A 22,460-nucleotide genomic window follows, 5' to 3' on the forward strand; every position below is an offset into this window, starting at 1 on the left:
AATAATAAATCATAAATCAAAATTCACAAAAAAGCAAAAAACAAAAAAACAAATAATTAAGAAACTATTTTTTAATAAGTAATAAAATAAAAAGAACTAAAAAGACCGATATAATAAAATTATATGTTTTGTTTATTGAAAGGACCTATATAAATATATAGATGCTTGTAATATAAGTTTTTTAAAATCCAGTCTTAAGTAGATGAGAAAGACAAGTTACTAAGACTTCTTCAGTAAGGTTGGGATAAGTTGGGTATATCAGCACTAGTTGATATCTTAACTTAGAAGACTACATATCGGATCGAAATTAAGATTGTCTAGTTAAATATTTCTCAATCGTCAGATCTATGGAAGACTGTGCTATTAATACACAACACGTATAATTTTTAATTGAAATGTATTCAAAAGCAATGGCTTGTTCTGTTCTATTGGTTGCAGGAATCATTAAGGATAATATACAGCCAAGGTAATGACATAAGTTTATTCTATAACAGATGTATGCGACTATTTTCCGTTTTTAAATAAAATTTCTTCTAAAGTTTTGAAATCAGTTGTGTTAGTAAGTCCCGAGTATGCCATGCCCCTTGGAGTAATTGCCTTAGCAATTATTGGCAATGTTCATGGGTTTTCAGAATTATTAGATATATACAGACAAGGAATGACAAGTTTTCTATACAGATGATGCGACTATTTCGTTGTTAAAATAAATTTCTTCTGAAAGTTTGAAATAGTTTGTTAGTAAGTCCCGTACCCATGCCCTGGAGTAATTGCCCTTGGCAATACGGCAATGTTCTATTGGTTGCAGGAATCATTAAGGATAATATACAGCCAAGGTAATGACATAAGTTTATTCTATAACAGATGTATGCGACTATTTTCCGTTTTTAAATAAAATTTCTTCTAAAGTTTTGAAATCAGTTGTGTTAGTAAGTCCCGAGTATGCCATGCCCCTTGGAGTAATTGCCCTTAGCAATTGCAACGCCACTGTTTACTTCAAATCCATCAATATAAATTATCACTTTTATTTGCAGTGCTTTTCTCTTAGAAAAGTAAGTAGTAAGTATAAAATATTATACATTATCATATATACTATAATATTATTATGATTAGGTTAAAGAACAATAGGAAGCTGGAAGAACAGTAATGGACATAGCAGTGGTTAACAATATTAAGCAATTTAGCGAATAGGATGGCAGTTTATTAAATTAATATATTAAACAGTATTTATGATAGTATAGCATTAGGAAAACTGTGACTCCCTTATATGCAATATTGTCCTTCATTAATACTTTTTGAGAGATAAATTGAAACGTTTAAGGGAAAATTAAAAGCAAAAGTTCTATGAATCTACAAACTGGAGTTCTCAAATTTTCTTCTATGAATTTACAAAAATATCAATCTTCATACTAAACAATTAGAAAAGAGAAGAGTGTAGTTTCAAGAAACAGACCATTTCATTTCAAAACCTTCAAAAGAAGATTTAGAAAGCAACAGAGAGTTTTGGACAGAAATCTAGTGAGCAAAAAACACTATTGCTGGTTATAGTTAATATCAAGTTAATATGTAAATAAATATGTAAAGAATATAAATAACTTTATGATATAAAATTAAAATCGCTGATGACAACAATATGAACATATAAAAGTATATTGTATGGCAGTAAACTCTTTCGATATATCGACGATTTCGACGATCTGAGATCGACCTTAGTAATATTAAATGTTTAAAACAAAAAGAGTCTTGCTCTCGTTGCCTAAATTGTTTAGAAGATTAGATCCAAGTTATAAAAGATGTAAGGTGTATAATACATTTTTCAATAATTTATTCAGTCAAGGTGAGGGATATAATTCCATACTAAAATTAAGAATTTCAATAAAAAGGCACAGAACTGTATAAATGCACTACTAATCAGCATCCCTTAATATTGTGAATAAGACTTCTATTCGCTAATAGATCGCAACAAAATACCCGAACTTCTAGAATTCGATGTTTGCACAGATTTTCCTATTAATTCAGATTATGCTGTGCTCATTATAATGGGTAAAGACATAATGGTCAAATTGGATAAAATGTTAAATTAAGTAGCACCTGCTAAGAACGTAGATCAGTTTCAATCATACATTGATTAGGATCTAGATCTGAATTTTTAATAGTAACCATATGCAACTGAGTTAATGTAGTCGAAATTTTCAGAATCTTTAGTAAGCTAATCCAATTTAGTATATCCATATAGAAACAATGACATATATGTCAACTGAATTGTGTTGAATGATTGAATAAAAGTCATAATTGAGAAGAATGTTGAAGATATCTGGGTAATAAATGTCTGTAAACTAAAATTATAAAATATTTAAAAGAACGCCTTTTAACAATGATGAATTTAAATGTTTAAAATATTTTAGCCACTTTTAGCTGATAACTACAGGTTATGCAGAGCAACTGAGTTTTTGATCATTCTGTGAATACACAACTACACTACAAGTACCTCAATGTTTGAAAATGTAGATTAGACAAAGCTATTATGAAGGTATTCAGAGTTCATTTAATGAAAACAATCAAGCCGCATAATCTAAATAAAATAGGAAGTCTAAGTATTAAATACTAGTAGTTAGAGTTCATAAGGTCTCTCTATGTGGTCTGAAACTCTATGTTAAAAAAACTGGGTGATCGAATTCTCTAGATAATAAATTGTATCTGTAATTAAAAAATTAAAAACCATATAATATACTGGCTTCGATTGAATTGATAGCAAAACAGGCAAATATCTGTTATAAATTCTTAAGAAAAATTATTAATGTTACTCACAGAAATAACCATTTCCCCACTTAATGGAATGGTATGGAACTATGAAATGGTAAGTCATAGAGTCCAATTAGCATTAAGTATATTCACCGCATAATTAAAAACTTGATTTTGGGTAGAAATATATATTTTCTGGAAAGAGAGAGAGAGAGAGAGTAGGAAACAAATACAAACACTTCAGTTCGGTTTTGGATTTAAACATGGTATTCAATGAGGTTTGAACTGTGATATTTTTATTTAATCTTAAGTTTGGTTTTCATATAATATTATGTTATGTTGAAGCTATTTGAGCCAGTGCACTTGAGCACTTTTACTCTTTCTTAACTCGAGGTATTTTTAAAACCCCTCTTTTCGTCTTAACTGGATTATTGTTTATCACTTCATTGGACTAAGCAATAATTGACCTCAGATCTGCATACCTACCTGAGGAGCCTGTAACCATTCTGAGATTTAATAACTCAGTGTTGGTAAGTCTGTCAGTTTTCGCAATTAATTTAAGGAATTCTATCCTTTATGTATTATTTGATAGGATCAATTTTGAGGTCTCTGAGGATGCCATTCGTCCTAATGTGCCATGGTACATATAATATAAGTTATTATGTAGAAATATAAGTTTAAAAACGCGACCTTAAGCCCGAAAAAATTTAAAACACAACAAATGCTGTTCCATTGCTTTAATCTTGTTAAAGTTTAAATGGAAAACTTATAATTCTGCAGTTTGTTAGTTATAATGGTATTGTTTGGTACTGTTAAGCTTATGTATAGATAATAAAGAAACAAATTTCTGTACTATTTTATTTAGTGACCAAATTGTATTTACGAAATAGTTTCAAGCAATTCCTTTTTGTGGTCGATGATCTGCTCTGAAGTTAAGCCTTATTCTTACAATTGTTCAAAAAGAAAGTATATAGTTAAATGTCTTGAGTATATAAATAAAGGTTTAATAATTAAAAACCTAAACTATATGGTTTTATTGAAAACTAAAGCAAAAATAGGGGGTGTTGTAGTATTCAGTTACGAGGTACTATACTGAATCAAAGAGATATAAGTAGTTGCTGATTGTAAACTCTGTGAATCATCTTCAATGTTGACTGGTTTGTATTCGGTAAAACTATATAGCACGAGCATAACACAGCTTCCTCTAGTTTAAAAGGGGATCTGCACAACACGGTATCGCTATTAAAAGATACAAACATATTTGTACTTAAAACAAAACTGTAGCTATTAAAAAATTTAACTTTAAAGCTTGGTTTCGATAGAAGACGAAATAAGTTTTTATAACATACGGTATGGTACATTGCCATAAATTACATTTCATTTGATTGTTTATTTTGCTATATATAATATATCAGTTCAAATAATTATAGATATTAAATATAAATATATATTTATATTAATATTTTATATACACTCACTCGCATATATTTCAGTACAACCCAAAAAAATTTTAAAATCAATCTTTCAACTCAAATTGTTCCACCATTTATTAATATTTTTAACCAATTCTTTGTTTTAAACATAACTATAATTTAATGTCTTCAATGATATATTTTTTTCAAAAATTTTAAACAATGTCTTTTATTTTATTTTTAATTTTAAAATTAACACTACGAAAAAATATAAGAATACAGTAGTGGCTAAAATATTGCATTGCATGATATATCAGATATTCTACACATAATGTAGTATACTTTTAGGTTTAACGTTGTGGAATCTAAAATTTACTTTGAAAATGTTCCGTATAAGTTCTTGAAAAATTTGTTCTGTGTATGTGCGTATATTCAACGTTTATTAACTATTATTACTTAAAGAAATAGACCGGAAGATTACTTGGGAGGGGTATCACCAAATTATAATGCCTACAATAGCTGTGAAGGGATGAATTAACGTTATGAGACCTCAATGAGTTTGGGTTGAATGTCGAATATATATTTTTTATTGCGATTAATGCGATTTAAACAATATATACGCAAATTCTTTTCTTGTTATTTCAAGGAGAAAGCGTCTTTGAAGACGCTTCGAAGACACAGAAACATAATTAAAAACAGACGAAAATATAACCAGAATAAAAATAAAGAATAAAAATAATAATAAAATATTAAAAAATAATTCCCATTAATGATTCCTTGATCCCACTACAATTAATTCATAAAGGTCCTAGTAAATTTCCAATATGTTGTTCCAAAAAAGTAGATTCCTTACTTCAAAGCCCAATAGCAGAAAAAAGGCCATAATGAATGGAATTCATGGCGAATATATATAGATTCACAGTTCTTTCCGAGACCACTTCACTATAAACATATCTAAGGAATCAAATTTTATGAAGTGTATTAAACTTAAAGCTCTCGCTTGGTTTTAACTATTTGAGTGAACAATTTGTTTGATACCCTGTAATATAATTAATGTTAAAAATGAAACGTGACCTTTTCTTCTATGTGAATTTTTTCAATCCTTGGACCAATTAATTATGGTCCAAAGTTTATGCACCTATATATAGAGAGAAAAAGAGTACACCTATGCATATGATTAATCGAATATCCTTACTTGTTCATAGGGAAGCAATGCATGTAATGTTGTATCAGTCTTCCATCGGTTTTTACAATTCAGTACTGTAGTTTAGTGTACAGCTACTACTGTTAAAGGAACTAAGCCCAGGCGAGCAAGATATTCAATTACTTCTGTCTGTGATTTTAACACTCTGCGTATAGTGGTCACGCTTACAATTAGAGGCAAGATTTCGGAAAATGAGTTTTGATTAAAAACTTTCTCTTAAATCGAATGGATTGCTACGACGTAATTGCTACTTATGATGTTGAAATCTAAAGCGCGTATTACACATAAGATTTTTTTGTCAAAGTTATTTGTGAAATTCAAAATTTGTGTCAAATTTGATATGTAATAGCAACATTTGAAGATTTGACAAAAACTTGGATGGAAATCAAAAAATTTTAAGTGTTCCTCAAAATTACTAGTGTTTTTTTCGTAAACAATTGGATTTTTGTCGACTTACATGCAAAATTTCACTCATTTAAAGGGATGGAAGCAAAAGCATCGTTTAATTGCTTGTATGATATTATTTTATAGTATATTTGTTGTTTTTTCTGCTGGGCAATAGCAAGCGACGTCAAAAAAGTTTGACAAACAAATCTCATGTGTCATACGCGCTTAAGAGAAATGTAATTAAATCAATTAGCGAATTTGGTACATTTCTTTAATAAGTCAGTAAGCTTTCAACGGAACTATTAGCAATCACTTAGGGTCATAATATTAACTGCAGAATTTTAGTATGTAAAGAATAGCAATTTATTTTTTTTTGATAAGATGAACTTTTTAAGTTTTTGAAGAACTTTAATTAACTAGAAACCACTTATCTAGAAGCGAACAACAACAAATACTTGGATCTTTTGAAAAGAAATTTAACTTAATTACTAGTAATTCTATCCGTTTAAGAGAAATATCTTCCGAAAAAAAGTAGCTTGCACAAAAAATGTAATATATGGGATAACCAACATTGTTAACAGTTAAGTCAAGGCATAGAAATATTGAGTTTTCACTGTTAAATAATAAGTTATCAGTACAACATAGAGAATATTTGAATGAATAAAAATATAATTTTATATGAGACTATACTTTGTAATGTATTAATAAAATTAAAAATGATTATTTTTAATGTATTTTGCAATTAAATTACAGCTTAAAAATGATATAATTTTACTTAAACGAGCTCAACAAAAGCCGCGTTAATTTTTACTTTAAACTTGTATAAAAACACTGAATAACAAGTGATTTTCAGTACGTAATGATGTGTTAATTAATATGTCAATACAAGTAAGATACCTCGTATAGATGGTTTTAATATCTATTCAATAATATATTAAGCATTAAGTATCAATTAACACTCTCAGAGTAGCAGCAATGCAAATAAGTGCTATAAAACAAGCACACGTGTGAAGTGTTACATCTCGAAATATTTGTACAATCAAACATTTTACATAAAGTAATTATAAAAAAAATGTTTAAATTATTTTCTAAATAAACAATTCAAATAAAAATCTAAACAAATGAAAGGAATGCACAAAATACTTGTATTAAATTTTGTTTGGACAAAGCATCGCTTGAGTTATGGGCAGTCGTTGCCGTATTTCATTATTAAATTACAGCGGCTTCAGTGGCTTCAGCGGTTTGAGGCGCTGTCGGCTGCGGTTTGGCCTGCTACTGTTTTACATGCGCAGCTTGTTTTGACAGTTTCGGATCTAATGATTCATTAAGAGGTGTTGAGCGCACTCTTGTGTGTAGACACCCCGATTTGATATATATTTGCATGTGAATTTTTTGACAAACAATGCCGGAAGAATTGCTGCAATATGAATTAAGTGTGGCGAGGTAAATCAAATTATTATGAACTCAAGTGAGGCCATTTTAAGAGAAAATAACATTGAATTTTAAGTAATAATAAAAAAAACAGTTCTAAGTTAATAAGATAATTTTGTGAACTATCAATTAATAAAAGGTGTACAACTAATATAAGCTATTAATATATAATAAAAACTATAAACAAATAATATAGTCAGCCGTTAATGATATTCTTATTAAGAAGTTAATATTTTGTGCTATTTTTTATATTTTAATAAAACATAAATAACTATCGACATTATTTTAATTAATTCAGTAATTGATTAACTTACGGCACTAATAATTATAAAAAAATAAACGATAAAAAAAAAAGAAATTTCTTAAATTTCTTGAACTTGTTGCTTATATGTCGTCTGACAGTTGTTAACCAATGTTAAATAACTTCAAGTTTTCTCTGATACTGAAAGAAAGCTCAAATTCTTCCAGCTTAAAAAAAAAAAGAAAACATTTACTTGTTTAAATTACCAACCAATCAGTATTCTACACTCTTAAACGTGTGAGAATATAATGGCTGACCAACTGTTCTCAACTACTTTCTCTTCTTCAGAGAGGAATTAAAAAAGTAGATATTTGGGGGATCAAAAAGTTTATGGTTCTTGGTGTTGTTGAATGTAGTTATGATCAAAGATGAGTTATTTACTCAACCATATGTCGCTTCGAGTTTTCAAAGCTGAGTTACTCACTTTATACTCTGTAAGAACTTCTTTGCATAATTTTTGTTTCAGACTAAACATTCATTTAAGGGTTAACTGGGAGTTAACTGGGAGAGAGCAGACAGGGAGTAGCGAATCAGTTTTCACTTCTCAAAGCTCTTTATGCTATAATATATAAATTATCGATTTTAGGACAAATTAATCTTCTTTTGATTTATATAAATGACGTTTATATACTAATGCTATACATATATATATCATTTCTTAGACTGACTCCATAATGATCCATAATAATGTGTGTTTACCACACATTGGCATATGGGAACTAAAAAAAATACAACAATTCGGGCAAATGTCTACGTTCTCATATTAATTCTATTTCACATGCTTTCCATACTGTTAACCAAGTACTCTAGAAATTTTTCTTTCCTATCAAATGCCTTATTGTATCGAAAAAGTAGGTATACACCAGTTAATTTAAGTACCACGTTGATAACACAACTGATTGTTTCAATCATTCTTTTCATCTTATTAGTGCATTTAAAACATGTTGCGGATTCTGTCCATAAGTTGAGAAGCCCAGTAAACTCCATATCGCCATGTGTTAATGACCATATGTCATTTGCTTATTTATTATTATGCGATCCTATGGTTTGGTATTGAATATTAAGACTCATATCCTCTTGTTTTCGTTCACATTAATATTTATAAAGAAGGAAGAGTACTATTTTAATTGTTTCCAGCCATTGAGACCAAACTGATCTCTTCTGTTTAATATATTAGATGTAAATTTGTTTCCACTACAAAGTTTTTTTATCATTCATTCGGTTATTCGGAAACTCAGGTAACACAGAAATTTTTTAACTATTATTAATGTACAAACTATATTAATATCTTATTTATTTGTTTCCTTATTTATTAATTTTTTTTTTATTTTATTTTTAATTTTTATTTATGTAACAGGTGTTATTAGACATTATAGGCAGAATATATTTAAATCTGAATTATTTGTATTTTACTAATACTAATACTAATTGTTGTCTTTTGATTATTGCCTATAAATAGCCACTATCTTCAATAAGTTTTTCATATATGGAGCAATAACTCTCCAATCATTCTTTATTGAACAACCGGATAAATCATGCACCACATCTCAGAGATCAAACCTCAAAGCACTATCAGTACAGTTGCTTATAATTAAAGTAAAGTGTAAGGTAAAAATAATATAAACGAATTAGCTTTTCCAGAAGAACTATCATCAGAATCGTATCCTTATTTGTCTAGCACAAGGATACATCAAAATATATCAATGATAGTCTAATTAATAGTTAATAAAAAAATTACATTATATTCTAACTACTAGCTAATCTGGGTTTAAAAATATCTATCGACAATACACGATAACAACAAAATTTAATATCATTTGCGTTTCACAACAAAATTGATGTTATCGATATGAGACGATCACATGCGAACTACTCTTTAATACTTACCAATAACATTTCTCCATCTACCCATCTCCATCTATAGTTCAAAAGCTATTCATTTTGAATAATGCTCCTATTTTTAATAAGGAGATAAATACCATATACCTCATGTCTTGATAATTAATTTGTTATCTAAGTTAGTTATCAATCAAAAAAACTAGTAGAGGAGACTTTGGACTACAAATGTTTATTAGTAGAAGTCCAATACATAAATATGCACATTAGTACTCTAAAATATTTGGATAAAAATAATAGTAATAATAATAATTCTAAATAAGATTGTATTGTACAGATATAGTTTTGTGGTCTTTCCTTGTTCAAGAGTTAAATCAATCCCAAATAATGTTGTACTCCAAGAGGGAGAGGGATGTAGGACCGAAAAATATAAGAGAGTAGATCGCTCGTGATAATCTATTTTATAGACAATACAAATTATAATTTAATTAAGTAACCTGCAAAAATATTGTCAAATAAAGATATTTTCTATTAATCATCCTTAATCGTTTGCAATATCGTAACTACGCCTCTGTCCCCAAATTCACTCTATTTTTTATATTTAATAATAGCATTACTTACAGTAGTTTAGTGTTAAAACGATATTTACTAAGCAAGAAAGTTGTGAACCAGAAGAGTGAGTGCAAAATGTCGAGAGTGTTATTGTTCGGCACTTGCTAGACGATTTTATACAACCCATAATCTTCTTGTCTGAAGTCTTTTCGACATCACCAAAATGTGCATCAAGTATACTTATTTGTCGAGATAAAAATACCTTTCCCTGAAGTCGATTAAGTCTACTAGTGTATTTTAAAGATATGGTACCAGTAGGCCTAAGTGATCTGCGTTTCTAATAAGATGGATTGTCACTTAATTATTTTCCTTAAATTTTCGACGATAAGCCACGAAGATTATAAAATATTTTTCATATTTCAATTTCGATATTATAAATTGAGTGTGTCGGTGCTATGTCAATAATAAAAAAAAACTAATAATATTTAAATGAAAATTTGATAGCAACTAAAGCAAAAGGCTTTTATTTATATATAGTCTCTATATATTTGTATAGCACTAGCAGTTTTCACACTTTTAATTATCTGTAACATCATAACTTCTAGAACAAATAACATTTATTATAATTATAAAAAATATTATTGACGACTACAAAAGTGAAATACTTTGTATCTCGTAAACAAGCACGTGAATGTCATGTAATCTGTCCGTTTTAAAAATATTTTCATAAAATTTTTATTTCAACTGAATTGTAGAGATACACTTACTAATTTATATGCAAATATTAAAAATAATACTGGGATATATTTAAATTTTTCTTACACCCACTTGAAACCAGATTTGCAGGCTTGATGGCTGACATTGAAAATATATCTGTTCCGGCATGCGCCAAATACCGAAGAGGGCACAAAGCACTTAAATATTGTCAATTATATGGTAAAAAAAAAAAAAATCAAAAACCTGCAAGTATAAAGACGACTGCAAAACAATAAAAATTAAATCAGATGAATTTCTCAAACTTATCACTTTTTATCTGATTTACTGATAAGCCCCAAGAAATGTTTGCAAAAGTGTAAAAAAAAACAATTTGCAATTTACAAGCTTGCAGTTTACTATTCAGCGTTCACTCGGACGTATGAGTGACATTGTTTCCGACTGTGTATATATGGAGACGCGTAGAACTGCTCGTGTAGATCGGTAACTGTTTATAGATTTGCTGGTATGTGTGAAAATTGTCACCAGCTGGAACAAAGCCGCTCTTAGTATCTGAAATGAGCTACTGCTTTGGCGCTGCTGTGCAGTCATTCGCGCGGCATGGAGTCCATCTCTCGTCTATTTTGCTGATCGCATCGAAACCAATCATGTCAATTATTCGCGTTTGTGCGCTGTCCGGAAAGGTCGTGCCAAAACTTAACCAAACGAAATCTATGCGAAATAAGCGCGTAAGTGTGGCAAGTGCTGAGTGAGAGTTCAACAACCAAAATGACAACAGAAGCTTAGAAGCTTCAATCAAAGTACTTCCGATATAATAAAAATAAAATAATAAAGAAATTTTTTTTAAATGCAAGTTTATGTTTTTAATATCGAAGAGCATTTGGTTCAGTTCGGTTTAAAATATCTAAATTCCATACAGTATTTTGAAGCACTTAAGTACATATATTATTACTGTACACATAAAAGTATTATTGCCATTATTGCAAAAGTGTTAATTTTAATCAAAAGCAGTAAAAATACTTAATATAATAGTATTAAATAATTTTCTTTCAATATATAATGGAATATAAAAATTAAACAAGAATGTGTTAATAGTTCCAAATATAATTTCAGGAGCACAGTTAGCACAGCTGAGACCTTCAGTTTAAATAACGTGGGTAAACAATACATACCAATATATATAAGAACTGGAATAAAACATGTTTAAAAAATTTTCCAGAAAAATCTAAGAAATAGCAGTTCAAAATCTATTAACATGTGTTGATACTAATTTCTAGGCAGCTAATTTAATTTAGAATTGGTTGCCGTGACTTTAGGAAATTTCTATTTTGAAGTTGTAAAATTATTATTAATATGAAATTTACAAAAATATTTTTTTTGATTGATTTTTAACATCCGTTCTGATGAAAAAAATTAAATTCTTAATATAAACTATTATTTTCAATAGAGAGGTATTTTAAACAGTATTAAATCACAACAACGAAATTTTATTATTTTATTAAGAGGTTTTTCGAACAGTAGTGAACTACAACAACAAGAATTTATTTTATATTATTTTAATTAATTGAATTTTTGGCTGACCATACAGCTGTTTTGAGTATTGCCAAAGACCCATCATCATTGGACTTGGAATTATTTCTTATAATAACATTTTAATTTTATTATTATAAAGTTTAATATGTAAATGAATTCAATAAAATTTTCTTCAACTGATCTCTAATAGTTTTCTGTTAGGAAAAACTCAAAAAATCAAACGATCATAAATTACTTCAACTCCAAAATCTTCAAGATCTAAGCATATTTAGTGATATATAAGTCTTCATTAAAATACATTTAAAATTAAGGTAAATATATAGAAATATTCATAAACTCAAAAAAAACTCAAAAGACTAGATTCTCTGAATCTGAATTCAAAAATTGAGTTTCAAGGTTCTTTGAAATAATTTTGCAGGAATAAATAAAATAAATTATTCAACATTAAAGATATTTCATCTAAAGTTCTTTAATAAGAAAAAAAAAATTTTCTTGTTGATAATTAGACTTTATTTTGCAATATAATTTTCTTCAACTTCAATATATCAATATCAACGATTCTTCAATTTCAAATGTCATCTCAGTAGTGGAAAGTTCACAGAATACGCTTTAACAGTATCTATCAACTTTTACGGACCTATTCTGTGCATTTTATAAAATTGTCAAACATTGACACTTGTCAAAATTGACTGCTGTAAAGGTTTTGGTATTCTGTGACATAAATAAAAAGCTCTTTTTCTTATTAGTTGTCAATACTACAAATGCTGTTGACAACTATAAAAATATGCTCTTTTTAAGCATTTTTTATTTTTTGCATGCATGACAAAAATTCTTAACTAAAATATACGCTCCTTACAAGCATATTTTTTATTGATATTTGAATGCGTGAAAAATGCTTTTGGCAACTTAAAATATGTGCTCTTTACAAGCATTTTTTACGAACAGTTACGAACAATTACGAACAATTACGAACAGTTTTCTATACAAAACACTTTACACCATAGTGTGGTGAGAAGCACTAGGTACTTGAGCTTTGAAATTTGTCAAGATGTGTCCAGAATACCAAAAAGCTTTCTGCTTTATAAAAATCAAAAATTTTATTAAAGAATTTGACAAATCTGTCAAGTGACCAGAATAGGTCCGTTAGTTTTATGAAAATCATAATTTTTCACAAAACAACTTTTTGAGGTATGAAAATAGGCAGACATATAGGCAGAAAAAGGCTCGGCGTAGTAACAATTCGTAATATAATTGAGTGATTTTACCGATTGGTTTTGAGTTGAATGAACAATTATAATTTAAGTAACGTATTTATATTTAGTTGGGCATTACAGGCACAAGTCGTCCTTGGCCGTGTCCAGAAGCCTCCTTCAATTAGTCCGATCAGTGGCTTGCAGTCGCTACTTGGTAGAGCCGAGTGCCTTCACATTGATGTTCATCTGGTCTTTCTGCCGAAAATGCGCACGTCCTCAACTGCGTTTTCGACCAGCGGATATCGTACCAAACATCTTTATAGTCGGAGAATTTTCTTACCATCGTACGACATAACTAAGGTACCGAAGCCGCTGAAATTTTGTGCGCTCAACTCTGTCAATATTGGGGTAGAGCTCATTTAGCTCATCGCTTCATCTAATTCTATACACGTTGCCAAGGCGTAAAGGATCATAATCCTTTGAACAGTTTTTTCTTGAATGCATATAATACTTTCTCATCACTGTCAGTTATTCTCTAAGCTTTTATTTTTCTAAGTTTGATATGAAAATATAAGTTCGCGATTTCTGTTTGTTGAGAAAGAGGGCTTTACTTTTCAATTATCTACTTAGTCCGTTGTAATATCTGTTGGAAAAAGTGAAACTTCGTTGACACATCCAATCGAAATGATTTTAACTTAGAGAATAACTTGACAGATTGAAATAAAATGGTTCTATTCTTATAAAATATGAATATTAAAATGATGTCGAAAACTTAGTGACAAGTATGTTGTTGCTATTGTATATAATAATATATATAAGTATATAATGCTGTTTAGTGTAAAACATGTATTACACTAAACAGTGTAAATACTCATTAATACTCATTTTAATCTATACTTTTCAATACTCAATCTATTAATCTATAGTACTCATATTACTCATTTTATGTCTAATACTCATGTTTTTCTTAAGTTACTTTTTGTTGATATATTAATAAAATCGATTATTTAATATATAATTTTATAATTTTAATTTTTATATAATGCTTATTTCTCTTTAATTACTAAATTACTTTATATAAATAATTATTAGAAGATAACTTTGGGGGTATTCAGAAAGGTACACGATTTGATCTATTGAGACACATATCATTTATTACTTGTCCTCACTATGTGCCTACCAGTTGTCACCTTCGCCTGCTGTCTTGAAGACTTCAGTGCATAGCTAGTTCTTTTCGTTACGCCGAACAGTACTTACATAGTTCCGCTATTATAAATTTTTAATGCAAATAATGGAGCACCAATAGTTTTTTATTTCTGTTGTGGTTAATTGGTGAAGAACGCATATTTTATTCAAATAGCTTATGTGAACAAAATCATTTAATCATCGTTAATTTATATATAGTAATATTATAGTCAATGCCCCTCTAATGAGAAATAATTTGGAAATTTTTTTGAGATGCCTCACAAAGATTTGTAGTGGGTCCTTGTAAACAGTAATCTACAGCAGTAATCTGCTGACGGATTATAAAAAATCTATATACTAGTGAATTAAACACTCTCTTCAATAAGTTTTACTAACTATGAGAAAAATGAGGAAAGTACTACATATCTGCTTAGCGTATGCGCTATTAGACCCTTAATGTCTTATATCTGGAAGTATTTAAATAATATAAAATCGAGTTATTTTCTAATGAGTCTGGTGTGCATGATTTGAAATTCATTTCGAAAGGTGACAATCAATGGACCAAAAGCAATTGTAGGATATTAAATTTAAACTGTCTATCAACTATTGTTGTTATATCCCGGAAGGAACGGCAATTGGATAAGTTTAACTCTGCAGAATCTTAATTCGTCACCATGCATTGTTAGGCTTTTTATTAATGATAGTATGTTTTGGGGTTTGTTGTTCCACTATATATAGAGAGGCATAACAATTCTGTCTAAGTAGCGAATCTTTTGCCTACCGTGAGCTGGACATACATAAAGAATGCAGACATTCTTCCAACAACTCACTAAAAATTTTATATTTACTTTTAAATCGTTGGTATTACAGTTACGCATTAAATAACGTTCAATATAGAATGGGTTTGTTAAATGCAATAGAAGCAGCTTTTGAGAACTAAAGATCTTGAAGCAAAATTAGAGTAACTCAATTTGTTTTAATAATGGAGGGTATGACATTGTAATGTTTGTTGGTTATAATCTAAGAAATTTTCTAGCACTGTTAATATTTTACTAGTATTACCTTTACTTACAGTTAAAGGTACATCTAATAGAATCTGTGTTCTATGTCAGGTATATGTATGTATAAAATCATAGAAGTCTATCCAAAAATAATATTACACATTGTTGGCTCTCTATCTGCTTAAAGTTCTTATATGCTTTATATATAGAAACATATTAAGCAGTTGCTTTTTAATAAATTTGTTTTTTAATTACTATTATTATTAATTTTTTTTATTTTAGCCTCCATAAACATTGCTAATATACGGTGATTAATACTATAAGTAGTAACATACACACAAATACACGCTATGAAGTTCAACTTTATGAAAAGCAATTCCACAGAAAGTGAGACTAAGTCCTCACCCACCTCGGAAACATCTGCAACAGAACCGCTGGCACCGCAATATTTGCGTCAAATCACAATTGAAAATGATCCAGATTCACTTGATAGTGTCATCAATAATCCACAATCATATCCCATCACAATAGTTCCGAACAGGCCGAATACATTCTATGGATTCTCACCCAGCGGAAAAGTATATAATCGGCAGTCAAGCTGCAGGTATGTGTATCTTACGATTTAAATGTGTTGGATTGGAACACGTGATTTATGAAGTTATTTTTAATATTTTGAATTTTTTAATTTAAAAACGAACTAATTTTAAAAATCAATATAACAATAAATCAATAAAAACCTAACAGATTTTGATACTTGTTGACGCCTGAGAGTTTTGAATACCTTTAGCAAAATATTTATTAGCACAACTTAGCACCTTTTAGTGGTATTAAGAGTTAATAATTTCTTAGTTAAATAATTAATATGAGAATAAAATATTATATATATGATCTGATTGGAAATAACTTTCGGGAAATTTCATGAATTTAGTAATAAGCAGTTTCATGTGAGGTGTTATTCGGATCGTATCAAGCGGTAGAGTTAAGTAAACGACACGGTAGTGAACGGTCTGTTTAATTCGTTGAAGTTTTGAACTAGTTGTAATAACGAGTTACATTTGATTTCGTGCGAATATGCAACGTTCTATGTTGACTGATGTGACAGTGTTACCGGAAGTAGATGAAAATGGTGTCATGGAGAAAGAAACAACTAATCCGCCAATGATAAATCAATGGCGAAGGCAATATATGCGAGGGATATCAACCACACCGTCCCAAGGTGGAGTCTATTATGAGGCACTGAAAGGATCATGCAATTCGTTAGTAAAAGGGTGAGCAACGTTGTTGCTTAAACAGTTGGGCGGGATGATTTATTTTTTTTATTTAACATTAAAATAAAAACAATATAGCCACCTACGTAGTTATTGTTAAATAGTAAAGTTGGTAAGAGGTGTGTGGAATTTGTCAATGTAAGATAATGTAAATCATTTAAAGTGAATACCCTCATTACATTTACAAGGCTAGGTGTTATGGAAGGTGATTTTTGCAAATATTTCTTTTTTAAAATCTTAAGTTAAATATTTTATGTGAAGACATTATACAATTATTTAACTTAGTGTTATATTTTTCTGAAGTTTATTTTGCTACATCTGCCTTTTATCACTATTTGCGGTATGATTAAATATTTAATTTTCAACAAATCAAGTTGAACAAATTTATAAAAAAAATAACATTACGAAGATTCTTTAGATAAAAATATGATATATAATTTTACACTTATTATCAATACGGCAGTAAGTAAAAAATATATACAATGACGGCATTTAATTGCTTTTTCCACATAAATTTGCTGACACAGACAAATCCATCAATTAGCAAATTTAGGCATAAAGTATGACATTAAACTTGAACTCATTATATCCGGACAAAAAATAAATATAAAAAAATAGAGCAATAAAATCATTCGTTTACTAAGTCATATAATCAATTGCATAATGTGATTTATCTGCGAGCGCTGCTAGATACGACTTGCCACTGAAATAAATACTGAGGCTGAGCGGGTTTATCAAGTTACTCCCACATAAGCGTAGCGTTGTAATAAAATGCTTGAATTTATTTTTTTCTAACGCTCAAATAACTTCCTTACATAAAATGCAACTGACATTTATAGCAGTTGGCTTAGTATTTACAATCATCGCAGATCTCTGAGTCAATTAAAACTGTAGACGTAAAAGTAGACTTGAATTATAATTGCATTTTAAAAGGTTAATTCAAGTATTTTGTTAATTAAGTGGAAAGATAATTATCTAGTATTTAAAATAAACAGTCAGGATGTTAATATAGTTTTTAATTTATATATTGAAGTAAGATATAAATTCTATCTGATCCGCGTTTGCGCTGGCTAGACTTTAGGAAGATATACTCACATACTCTCACTTTCTCACTCGTACATACAAATTTGTTTTCGAAAATAATACGTATTCGCTTTAGAACATAAAAATCTTGTCAAATTCTAGCCTGTGCAGGCGTCGACTAATTATATTCCACTGGAGAGAAATTCACTTTTCAAGTACAGAACACAGTATCACAAGAATTATTATAACTTAAAAAAAATTTAGTTTGATAAAAAATATGATCTAATTCTCCAGTAGATAATCAATGAAAGAGTGTACTGTAATATTGCTAAAAAGCAATAACGATGTGTTTAGTAGGGTTCTATATTAAAGATCTAACAATAAAATTGAAAATTTCTCAAAACTGTAGTTACTTTAAGTTTTGGGTTAGAGTAGAAAATTGTCAAAGTATTAAGATTTATTGAATAAAATACATCTATTAAAATTTATATTGTTGCGTTTAAATAGAGTCGCATCAATTGGAACAGAACTTCACCAGAGTTTGCTCATATTCTCCATAAATTTTTCATATGCTGATTCAGGTATTATCATTTAGGTCACCCCTTTAAACAAATTAAATTTTCTGTATGGCTCCAATTGGAATAAAACCTCTTTCTTCGAAAGAATCACCACTGGCTATGAGAGGTGAGTACGGTACTATTCGCATTCAATGAGGTTTTTGCCAAAACTGTATGTAATATTATATGTATGTATACAATATATTTACATGTATTTATAATATATACACTAGGGTGCCATTAATTTTCGAAAGTCGGAAAATTGCCCGCGGCACTCCCCATATCGGTTCATTTTACTGAAAAAATAATCTGTGTGAAATTTTAGTTCAATTGGATAAGTGGAAATGGTGCCCCAAGAGCCTCAAAGATTGGAAAATAACGATTTTTTCCATAAAATTCATCTTTGATTGCTTATATCTCCGACATATTTAATTTTACATAAAAACTGTCTTCCCAAAAGTCTATTAAAAATAAACAATTCACTCATACAAAGTTTTTCTGTATTTCTAATAGTTATTGAATAAAACAAAAAATAAGTTGAAGTCACCCGATTGCTAGCTTTGAAAGTACTATGAATGTAATTGTCCACTTCAGCTTTACAACAAATTTAATATTTCTAAAAAATTTAAAATACATTCAATATTTCCAAAATTTAATCTTTCTAATAATAAAAAGGTACTAATTCTAGGTTTGTCCGACATAATTTTTGTTATTTTAGTTAAAGTTGCTGGAGCAAAGGATCCTTATTACCTTCAGTTATTTTTGCGCGATCTATTGATACTCTCCTGACTTCCTTGTCATCACTATCTATATTCAAATTTGAAACCATCTTTTTCTTTGTCTCAGGTGATATATTTAAATCCGAAGAAGCAAAATGAACAAGCTTTGAGCTTAAATACCAAATACAATTTTTTGATATTGACTGAGAATAGAAAGAAGATTAAAATCTTGAAAATGAGCTTTGACTGATGACAAAGCATTAAACCATACTTCAACATACACTTTAGTAATAAATATACATATATCGCAAAAAACATTTTCTTCTTCTGTAGATAATTTGAACTCTTTCCTAAATAAAAATATTTTTAATACATGCATGACTTTCACCATCCATCTTGCAAGATGTATAGCTCCAGGAGGTCGAAACTTTATGGTACAGTTCGGCTTTTCTCCTAAAAATATTAATGCAAGTTCCAGAAGTTCCCTATAATCATCTCTTGGTTGGTTATCCTTACGAATCTTATAAAGGAAACTTTTAGTTCGTAACACATCATCCTTATTTAACGATTTTCTTACTTTTTCATTTTCTAAGCCGACTGTAAAGTTATCAACGTTTATTTTAGGCCAAAACTTCTGAAATTGTTGAAATAGTTCAACATTTGGGCATTCAGACTAGTACACTTTTTAATGTAATCACTTTGAATTAAAATTCACTTCGCATTCCAATGAATAATACTCACTTATGTATATATCTATACAAGTATTGGACTTATTTTCTAGCAAATTTAGTAGACAATTCATTTATTGAACTTACCTAAACTTAATAGAGGGATTTCAGCTTGTATTTGCTTTTATTCAATAACTATTGGAAATACAGAAAAATTTTGTATGAGTGAATTGTTTATTTTTAATAGATCTATAACTTTTAGGAAGACAGTTTTTATGTAAAATTAAATATGTCCAAGATATAAGCAATAAAAGATGAATTTTATGGAAAAAATCGTTATTATCCAATCTTTGAGGCTCTTGGGGCACCATTTCCACTTATCCAATTGAACTAAAATTTTACACAGATTATTTTTTTAGTAAAATGAACCGATCTGGGGGGTGCTGTCAACCGATTTTACGAAACAAAAATTGCCCATATACCTTAATGGCACCCTAATATACACACTATTGTATATACAATCTCTTTTAATATATCTCTTCCATTTCCAAGTTAATTATAATTACCAAGAGAAAAAACAATATCTGTGTTTTTACTGAATGTAGTAAATTCATAGCTTTCCACTGCTTAATAAGTCTAACTGATATCTTCAATGTGTTTGTTAAAAACATGATCTGTTCAATTAAAACAACACAATGACTTCAGTAGTTCAAAATAGGTGAACTTCGATTCTTTTTTATCAATAAAAAAAATCATAATGGATCTTCTGCCCATCTACTGATATATGATTGAACTCGGTATTGTACTACATATTGTATTACACATATATAAATGCGAATATTTAAGATTTTTGACGGAATCTATGATTTAAACAGGTATATGTCCTTAAAAAAGGTTCTGTTCACGGTTCATCATGCTTTATAAATCGGCATCAGCACTTTAAATGAATTTAATTTTAATTTGCTGCGTTTTTTGCCTATAGATTTTATTTTAGTAGTTCGCTGACTTTGGATGAGCTAAGCATAAAATGACACTTGTTAAAAATGTTGTCATAATGGATTCTGCAATGACAGTACTTCATAATTCTACCCCATTTGATACATGAGTGTTTTCTAGTGTGATTTGGAATCTGTATTATGTATGCAACTCGCTTTGTTTTCGAATTAAAGGCCTCAATAAATTCCCGAGATCACCGTAATAATCTGACCGAATCATGCACAAATTTCATAAAAAGGAGTGCAAATATGACAAATCGTATGATCTCGGTAGTATATTCATAATACCATAATACACATCCAGAAAACTTATAGCGCAACAAGGCCAAAACAGAGGGTATTTTGTCACTTGAAATATCATACTGTTGAAACTATATACAAGGTGAGATGAAAAAACTGCAACCAACTTCAGACTGCTGTCATTTCTAAACCGCTCGTCCCACAGCTGTCAGATTTATTCTAGTGACAGCTCATTATATTGTTTACAAGCGCACAAAAGCATTTTGGTGGGAATTTTTCAAAAAAAAAGTTATTTGTGATGGAATTCAAGCGTGATAGTGTGATTGCTTTGCATTTGGCTGGAAAACCACAAGTGGCTATCGTTAGAGCCCTCCAGCATTTAGAAGTGAATAAATGTTTTGTGTCTCGTACCATCGCTCGTTACCATGATACTGGTAGCGTAGCCCGACGTCAAGGAAGTGGACGAAAAAAAACAGCAACATCGGCAGAAATGGTTCGAAAAGTGAAAAAGCGAATTGAACGAAATCCGCGTCGCAGTGGACGAAAAATGGCTCGTGAGCTGAACATATCGCAATATGCCATTCGGCAAATATTGAAAAATGAGCTTGGACTAAAGCCATTCAAGTTCCAAAAAGTGCAAGATCTTACTGATGCGCAAAAAAAAGTTAGACTCGAAAAAGCTAAAGAGTTGTTTCGCTTGGCCGAAAGTGGTGAACTGCCGAATTTGGTTTTCTCCGATGAGAAACCATTCGTTATCCAGCAGTTTGTAAACAAACAAAATGATCGTGTTTACTTGCCAGAGAGGTCAGCTGAAAATTTGCAACTTCGGTTGGCCATCACAACTCAAAAGCCGGCCATGGTGATGGTGTGGGCCGCCATAACAGCCGATGGTCGCTCGCCGCTCGTATTCATCGACCGTGGTGTCAAATTAAATGCGCAAATCTATCGCGAAAATATTTTGGAGGGAGTTCTGAAGCCCTGGGCACGCAAACATTTCGGCCGCAGACCTTGGACATTCCAACAGGACTCAGCACCATCGCACTCAGCACGCGCCATCCAAGAATGGTTAAGAAATGAGGTTCCTCGCTTCATTTCCACCGCACAATGGCCACCAAAATCTCCGGATGCCAATCCGTTGGACTATTGTGCCTGGGGTATTTTGGAAAGCAAGGTTGGAACTAAAAAATACCAAAGTGTCGATCATCTCAAGCAAGCGCTTCGCCGAGAATGGGACAAAATACCGCAGAGCCACTTTCGGTCAGCGTGTGATGGTTTCATTGGCCGTTTGAAGGCCATAGTTTGTGCCAAAGGTGGCCAATTCGAACAAATCTAAACCGATTCTCAAATTTGATGTTATTTCCGACATTTTTTGCTTTCATTCAATAAAATTTAAAAAAAATGAAAAAATTATGGCGTTTTACTTTGTTGCAGTTTTTTCATCTCACCTTGTACTTGGAGGACTTGATAAATCGTGTTATTTAAAAGGTATACATATAAAATAA

This window comes from Teleopsis dalmanni, chromosome 2 (genome assembly GCF_002237135.1).
Source record: "Teleopsis dalmanni isolate 2A chromosome 2, ASM223713v2, whole genome shotgun sequence".
Classification (NCBI taxonomy): domain Eukaryota; kingdom Metazoa; phylum Arthropoda; class Insecta; order Diptera; family Diopsidae; genus Teleopsis; species Teleopsis dalmanni.